The sequence below is a fragment of the Sinocyclocheilus anshuiensis genome, unplaced genomic scaffold, assembly GCF_001515605.1.
Source record: "Sinocyclocheilus anshuiensis isolate Anshui unplaced genomic scaffold, SAMN03320099.WGS_v1.1 scaffold1394, whole genome shotgun sequence".
In the NCBI taxonomy this organism is placed as follows: Eukaryota; Metazoa; Chordata; class Actinopteri; order Cypriniformes; family Cyprinidae; genus Sinocyclocheilus; species Sinocyclocheilus anshuiensis.
The window spans coordinates 240616-249714 of record NW_015558696.1 but is presented as its reverse complement, the minus strand read 5'-3'; the positions used below and the strand labels follow the sequence as shown (position 1 = coordinate 249714).

The 9099-nt window shown below is 39.7% G+C and overlaps 1 pseudogene; it reads left to right on the top strand.

The window, feature by feature from the left end:
- The window catches only part of LOC107681412 (voltage-dependent T-type calcium channel subunit alpha-1I-like), a 72826-nt pseudogene that overhangs the window by 59513 nt on the left and 4214 nt on the right, over positions 1-9099 (top strand).

The following is a 9099-nucleotide window of genomic DNA, read 5'->3' as shown; positions in this document are numbered from 1 at the left end:
AATAATATTTCAGTATTTTTGATCAAATAAATGCAGCCTTGGTGAGCAGAAGAGACTTCAAATAAAATGAAATGAGTTAGTTTTGAATGTGTCTTTCCGTGTTTCTGTGTTTCAGTGTGTAATGCTGAATACCCGTGTGAAGGCATGAGCCGTCACGCCACGTTTGAAAACTTCGGCATGGCGTTCCTCACTCTCTTCCAGGTGTCTACAGGAGATAACTGGAACGGCATCATGAAGGTAGAGCTCATGCTGGTGTCACGTTACATGAACACAAACCCTAAACTACAGCTATAAACCATGTAAATCAGCTGCATTCGGTCGGCTTCCTTTGTGTGTTGAATCAGTGTCACATCCAACTATATTTCCGTATGTATTTTAAATAATAGATCTGATGTGATGTGCTGCTTGATAAATGGCTGTAAAGATTGTGTTGATTGATCATTATGCTGCATTATATTGAATTAAGATAAGTAAAAGCCTTCAGAATACAGATAGGAATAAAACTGTAGAGTTTGGTGAATGTAAGAGAAAAAACTCTTTAAAGATATGGATTGGAATTGAAATCTAGATGCAAAAAGATAAAGTGCAGTAAAATAAACACTTGTATGTTTCCTTTCCACTACTCTGAAAGCAAAATAGACCAAAATATCATGAAAAAACTGTTTTTGCCTGTAGTGTCTCGCCTTAAGCAAAAACAGACAATATGTGGCCCTGCAGCACAAAAGCAGTCTTAAGTCGCTGGGGTATATTTGTAGCAATAGCCAAAAATACATTTTATGGGTCAAAATGATTGATTTTTCTTTTATGCCAAAAATCATTAGGATATTAAGTAAAGATCATGTTGCATGAAGATATTTAGTAAATTTCCTACTGTAAATATATCAAAACTTAATTTTTGATTAGTAACATGCATTGCTAAGAACTTCATCTGGACAACTTTAAAGATGATTTTCTCAATATTTAGATTTTTTTGCACCCTCAGACTCCAGATTTTTAAATAGTTGTATCTCGGCCAAATATTGTCCATTCCTAACAAACCATACATCAATAGAAGCTTATTTATTCAGCTTTCAGATGATGTGTACATCTCAATTTAAAAAAATTGACCCTTATGACTGGTTTTGTGCTCCAGGGTCACATCTGTGAAACGGCAGCATGTTTAAACCAGATGTGACACTCTTTTCCTCAGCAGCGGCAGTACGACCAGCAGCCGTGATGCATGAGAGATATTTAGCGGATTTCATGGTTTCTATTTTAGTCGTATTGCACTGGTGTGGAGGAAATGACAGTCAAACAGAACTGGATAGTCTTTAGTGTGTTTGTGCTTACAGGACACGCTGCGAGAATGTACGCCGGGCGACAGCTACTCGTGTAACACCAGCCTGCAGATCATCTCGCCCATGTACTTCGTCAGCTTCGTTCTGACAGCTCAGTTCGTCCTGATTAACGTGGTGGTGGCTGTGCTGATGAAGCACCTGGACGATTCCAATAAAGAGGCGCAGGAGGACGCAGAGATGGATGCGGAGATCGAGATGGAGCTGGCGCAGGGCGGCCTGTGCTGTCTGGGGCGTCCGGAGCGCTCGACTGGGGCCGATGCGGACGAGAGGCTGGCGAGAGGCTGCGGAAACAAACAGACGGTTCACACACATGCCAGCACCAGCCAGAGCGGATTGACACCGCACAGAAACACACAGGACACACAGAACCAGAGGAAACTCTACTCACCGGCACAGGTGCGGCTCGCACTCGCTGACATACTGAACACGGGACACAGAGGACATCACAGCCTGTGTCATTTACTGTAAAGAAACAATCATAACGTTTGACTAAAGCCAGTCCGAAAACATAAAACTATAGATTTTTGAGATTTAAACCAATTCAAGTTTGAGAAACTCCCACTGACTTAGAATGCAACTGAATGGCAGTCGTGATGTCATCAAATGTGCATACCGAGTTGTGATTGGTTTATAACGTTGACGTTACAGTTACTATAACATTAACTGTAATGATTACTATAACCAATAATTGTATCAATAAATAAATGATAATGAAAAATGAAATGATAACTATGCGTATTATAACCAATACTGTAACCGATAACTATTATGATGACTATAATAAAGATAACTTTAACTATAACAATAACTATAATGTTACCTATAAGTATAATGATAACAATAACTATAATTATAACGTTAGCTATGATAACTATAACCGATAACTTTAACAACAACAATAACGATAACTTTAACAATGTTAAGTATGAGTCTAATGATAAATTATAACTTTAACTATAATTATAACATTAACTTTGATAACTATAACCATAACAATATAACTTTAATTGCAACGATATATTATATATAGGATATATTATATGTAGTTATATAGGACGTCACAGCCTGTGTCATTTACTGTAAAGAAACAATCATAACGTTTGACTAAAGCCAGTCCGAAAACATAAAACTATAGATTTTTGAGATTTAAACCAATTCAAGTTTGAGAAACTCCCACTGACTTAGAATGCAACTGAATGGCAGTCGTGATGTCATCAAATGTGCATACCGAGTTGTGATTGGTTTATAACGTTGACGTTACAGTTACTATAACATTAACTGTAATGATTACTATAACCAATAGTTGTATCAATAAATAAATGATAATGAAAAATGAAATGATAACTATGAGTATAATAACCGATACTGTAACCGATAACTATTATGATGACTATAATAAAGATAACTTTAACTATAACAATAACTATAATGTTACCTATAAGTATAATGATAACAATAACTATAATTATAACGTTAGCTATGATAACTATAATTATAACTATAACCGTTAACTTTAAGAACAACAATAACGATAACTTTAACAATGTTAAGTATAAGTCTAATGATAAATTATAACTAATAACTATAATTATAACATTAACTTTGATAACTATAACTATAACTATATAACTGTAATTGCAACAATAACTATAAATATATAAAGATAGCAAGAAATGATAACTATAATAACAATAACTTTAACTATAATATTAGCTATAATGACAACTATAATGATAAGTATTATCGATAACTATAACAATAATAATAACTTAATAATGGTAACGATAAGTCTAACAAAGATAACTATAATGATAACTATATTGGCGGATGATAACTCTCTGTTTATTTCATAATTGCACTGTAGTTTTGTCGTCTGCCACTTTAAATGCTGGAGCTCATTAAAGTCGGATAGATTCTGATTGTCTGTCAATGTTTTTAGCATTTATCAGCTGGAAAAAAAAATCCTGGACTCTGCTATTCTCTTAGAGCAGTTATTAAAACTTATGTTTATGGTTATAGTTATCGATCATGGTGTGAACGGACCCTAAAACCTGAACTGACCTCAAGCTTTAAGACTGATCTGCTGCTGCTGCACAAACACTGAGATTCACTGCAGCAGATGAACATATAGCTCAGATCTGATGCAGTGCTTCATTTGTCTAGTGGGATTTACTGTACTGTAAATGATGAGTGTCATTAGAGCAGGTGTATTCATGAACAGTATCTACTGTATAGTGAGATGATAATATTCCCCTATAATCTCACTGTAAAGGTTTTGTTTTTGAAGCGGGACAGCAGTCATGAATCTCTCATGAATCATTACACTGAGTGATTGTAAATTTCCTTCCTGACATCTGATGGCCCGCAGTGATCGTGCATGTGTGTGTGTGTGTGTGTGTGTGTGTGTGTGTGAGTGAGTGTGAGTGTAAGTGTGTGTGTGTGTGTGTGAGTTAGTGAGTGTATGTGTCTGTCAGAGAGAGAGAGTGCGTGTGAGTGTGAGCGTATGTACATGTTTTTCTATCCTGGTGGTGTGTGTGTGTGTGTGTGTGTGTGTGTGTGTGTGTGTGTGTGTGTGTGTGTGTGTGTGTGTGTGAGTGTGCGTGTGTCTGTGTGTGTGTGTGTGTGTGTGTGTGTTAATGGAGACACATTGTGAGTCATCAGAGGACATGAAGTCGCAGCTGAAACACAAAACAATCTGTCCACATGTGATGAGCAGTGAATCACACACTGATGTCTCGTTCACACTGACAGTGATTTATTGCTGCTCGCGGTGGGCTTTCACACTGCTGGACGCTCAGATTTAAGACAGTCTGGTCATGAACAACATGCAGTGTGGATGAAAATAAGACGCCACTCTAATTTAACCGTGAATCAGTTTTCTTGCTGCTGAAAAATTCACAAGAATTAATTGAAACAAATACAAATGATTTTATGATTCCTTCGCTCCCATTAGTAGCTGCTGCTTCATTTACATAGAGTTAAACTCTTGATGACATCACTGTCTCATTAGAAATCAAACCAATGATGCTGCTCATGCAAAGCAATTTATCAGTCTGTTTATTTAATAAAATAAATGTTTTTTTTCTCCTTGTTTCACTTGTCTGATGCGACACACACACACACACACACACTGACTGATGGTGTATTTCGATGGTCTCGGGTCATCCGGCAGGTCACTAGATGGAGTTCATACGTCTAACTGAAGTTCTGATTGATTGATCCGTCCACACGCTTGAACGCTTCACTGCACACTAACACACACACACACGCGCGCGCGCGCACACACACAAGTGTGTGTGTGTATGTGTGTGTGTGTGTGTGTGTGTGCAAATTTGTACCCAAAAGTGAGCAAAACCTGACAAAATCACTAAAAACCTCCATTTGGGAATGTCCTCATTTGTAAAACTGGTATAAAAATAAAGCAAACAAAGTTTTTTTGAAATTGTAAAAATGCAGAAAGTTTTCTGTGAGGGGTAGGGTTAGGGGGTGGGTTTAGGTTAAAAAGTGTACAGAAGTCAACATTTGAAGTGGATCAAAACCTTTCATCAAAGTTGTCCTAAAACCAAAACAATACCTGTTCTTGTCTTAGGACAACTTTGATGAACTTTTTTGATCCACTTCAAATGTTGACTACTGTATTACTATCTGTATATAAAATCAATATAAGTCTATGTAATGTCCTCATTTAGATAGCTAAGTAAATGTGTGTGTGTGTGTGTGTGTGTGTGTGTGTGACAGGAGAACCAGTGGCTGGAGAGCGTCTCTCTGCTGATGAAGGACTCGCTGGATGGAGAAATGCAGATGATTGATAATCTATCAGGATCTGTGTTCCACCATTACTGCTCTCCACCAATCAGACGAGATGGCAGGAGCCAATCAGGAGAGGTGAGGATACCTAACGCGATTCCTAAACTGTCTGTCAGCCGAACGAACCCCTTAGACCTAAAATATTTACTTGAAGTACACCTGAGATTTTATTTTAAATTTAAATTTAATTTAATAAAACATTTGTATGTACAGTTCTCTGATATCAACAATGATAATAATAATAATTAGAATTATTATTATTAATATTATTATTATTAGTAGTAGTAGTATATTTTATATAAAATTATAAAAATACAGAAATATATTACTGTTGTAAAGTACAGTTGCACTGTAAAATAAGAAATTACTATTTTATTTGACACATTTGCATGTTCACAAATCTCTGATGTTAATAAAAATGATAATAATAATAATACAATTGTAATTGTACTATAAAAAATTAATTTTTTAAAATTGTAATTATGAAATGCTTCAGACTGTACAGTTATTTAATTAAATTGCAGCCTTTGATTTGATAATCACAATAAGCTATATAGCGATTATCATGCAGACCCAGTTATTTATTTAAATTTTACATTTGATATAATTATTTATTCACTATTCATTATTTATCCACTTTTTCATCAACTCAAAAACCCTCATCTGGGAAATCCGGCACTAATGAAATTCAGTGGAATCAGAATCGTTCAGTTCGTATGAGTCTCATCCATCATGAAGCCCAACAGACAGAAGATGATCGTCAATGATCTCGTTTGCACAGAATTGCATGAAACATCATCTTGGCTGAATGTATCACATCTAAGACTGATTCTGAACGAAATGAACATGGAAACGGCATCTGAAACATGAGGATTCAATGTTGTAATTTATGCATACAGTGTGAGATCTCCTTCAGGCTGATTTTAAGAACGGTGATGAGAAAAGAAGCTGCATTTGAAATCCTGTCTGTGATGGATCATACTGTGCGTGTGTGTGTGTGTGTGTGTGTGAGTGTGTGTGTGTGAGTGTGTGTGCGTATATGTGTGTGTGAGTGTGTGTGTGCGCGCAACAGGTCATGTGAGTGAGTGTGTGTGTGTGAGTGTGTGTGCGTATATGTGTGTGTGAGTGTGTGTGTGCGCGCAACAGGTCATGTGAGTGAGTGTGTGTGTGTGAGTGTGTGTGCGTATATGTGTGTGTGAGTGTGTGTGTGCGCGCAACAGGTCATGTGAGTGAGTGTGTGTGTGTGAGTGTGTGTGCGTATATGTGTGTGTGAGTGTGTGTGTGCGCGCAACAGGTCATGTGAGTGAGTGTGTGTGTGTGAGTGTGTGTGCGTATATGTGTGTGTGAGTGTGTGTGTGCGCGCAACAGGTCATGTGAGTGAGTGTGTGTGTGTGAGTGTGTGTGCGTATATGTGTGTGTGAGTGTGTGTGTGCGCGCAACAGGTCATGTGAGTGAGTGTGTGTGTGTGAGTGTGTGTGCGTATATGTGTGTGTGAGTGTGTGTGTGCGCGCAACAGGTCATGTGAGTGAGTGTGTGTGTGTGAGTGTGTGTGCGTATATGTGTGTGTGAGTGTGTGTGTGCGCGCAACAGGTCATGTGAGTGAGTGTGTGTGTGTGAGTGTGTGTGCGTATATGTGTGTGTGAGTGTGTGTGTGCGCGCAACAGGTCATGTGAGTGAGTGTGTGTGTGTGAGTGTGTGTGCGTATATGTGTGTGTGAGTGTGTGTGTGCGCGCAACAGGTCATGTGAGTGAGTGTGTGTGTGTGAGTGTGTGTGCGTATATGTGTGTGTGAGTGTGTGTGTGCGCGCAACAGGTCATGTGAGTGAGTGTGTGTGTGTGAGTGTGTGTGCGTATATGTGTGTGTGAGTGTGTGTGTGCGCGCAACAGGTCATGTGAGTGAGTGTGTGTGTGTGAGTGTGTGTGCGTATATGTGTGTGTGAGTGTGTGTGTGCGCGCAACAGGTCATGTGAGTGAGTGTGTGTGTGTGAGTGTGTGTGCGTATATGTGTGTGTGAGTGTGTGTGTGCGCGCAACAGGTCATGTGAGTGAGTGTGTGTGTGTGAGTGTGTGTGCGTATATGTGTGTGTGAGTGTGTGTGTGCGCGCAACAGGTCATGTGAGTGAGTGTGTGTGTGTGAGTGTGTGTGCGTATATGTGTGTGTGAGTGTGTGTGTGCGCGCAACAGGTCATGTGAGTGAGTGTGTGTGTGTGAGTGTGTGTGCGTATATGTGTGTGTGAGTGTGTGTGTGCGCGCAACAGGTCATGTGAGTGAGTGTGTGTGTGTGAGTGTGTGTGCGTATATGTGTGTGTGAGTGTGTGTGTGCGCGCAACAGGTCATGTGAGTGAGTGTGTGTGTGTGAGTGTGTGTGCGTATATGTGTGTGTGAGTGTGTGTGTGCGCGCAACAGGTCATGTGAGTGAGTGTGTGTGTGTGAGTGTGTGTGCGTATATGTGTGTGTGAGTGTGTGTGTGCGCGCAACAGGTCATGTGAGTGAGTGTGTGTGTGTGAGTGTGTGTGCGTATATGTGTGTGTGAGTGTGTGTGTGCGCGCAACAGGTCATGTGAGTGAGTGTGTGTGTGTGAGTGTGTGTGCGTATATGTGTGTGTGAGTGTGTGTGTGCGCGCAACAGGTCATGTGAGTGAGTGTGTGTGTGTGAGTGTGTGTGCGTATATGTGTGTGTGAGTGTGTGTGTGCGCGCAACAGGTCATGTGAGTGAGTGTGTGTGTGTGAGTGTGTGTGCGTATATGTGTGTGTGAGTGTGTGTGTGCGCGCAACAGGTCATGTGAGTGAGTGTGTGTGTGTGTGTGTGCGCGAGAGAGCGTGTGTGTGAGTGTGTGTGTGTGCGCGCAGCAGGTCATGTGAGTGAGTTCTCAGATCTCTGCATGCACCAGTGGTTGACAGCTTCCTGTGGTGATGGTGTGTGCTTGTAGATCTGGCTGGCGGAGGTCGAGCAAACGTCTCTGATGTCGGAGCAGCTGTCAGATAAATCCTCCTCACCGGCGTTGCCTGATGACATCAGCCTGGACGAGAACAGCGACTACCAGCTGCGGGACAGGGACTGTAAGGTGTGTGTGTGTGTGTGTGTGTGTGTTTAAAAACACTCCAGCTCACAGCGCTGTGTGACAGTCATCCTGCTCTGCTCTGATTAATCATTATTGACATGCTTAATTAACTGATAAGTGAATGAGGCTCTCGGGTGGATGTGTGAAGCTCCTTTGGGATCGTCTCAGCAGGATCTTCTCGCTCTATCTGTGTCTCTGGTGCTTCTGCTGTCAGACTCATGTGGAGAAGCATGCATTGAACACTTCAAGAAACGTCAAGAAAATCATCTGTCATCCTGTACTTAGCTTGACGTTTGAACGTTTTAGGGACAAACCAAGAAAAATCGACTTGGTCAGTCAGACTTTTAAACGCATTTTAGCTTTTCTGTAGTAGACCGACAAATTCATACTACATTCAAGTTATTTACTTAAATAGATCAGCAGCAAGTGCATGAGGTTGCATGATACATTGCATGCAAATTACTTTTAATGGCTGCGCTACATCTATTTTTGCAATAAGCACTTTGAAAATAATGCACTATAAACATGTTTGTCAACACAATCATAAAGGCTTTTATTAAGCAAATCAAGAAGTGAATTAGTCGCCCACTGCTTTAAAACAGACGTCTGCTGGGCATAATTCAAGTTAAATGCACAATGGGAGGCACACAAATACTTGTATTTATTCAATTTTATAGAAAACAGATGATTAAGCTGTGTTCAGGTTTGGTCGTGTGTAAATTAAATAACATTTTGCTGTAATGTGGATGTACACTTGTCATATATATGTCATATATCATGTCATTTACTTTTGTGTACACTATTTGTTATAAATTCATTTATTTCAAAACGTCAGTAGCTAGAGAGCACTACAGTGGTGAAAAGCAATTATTATAATGCACTCTATGGAGGATATA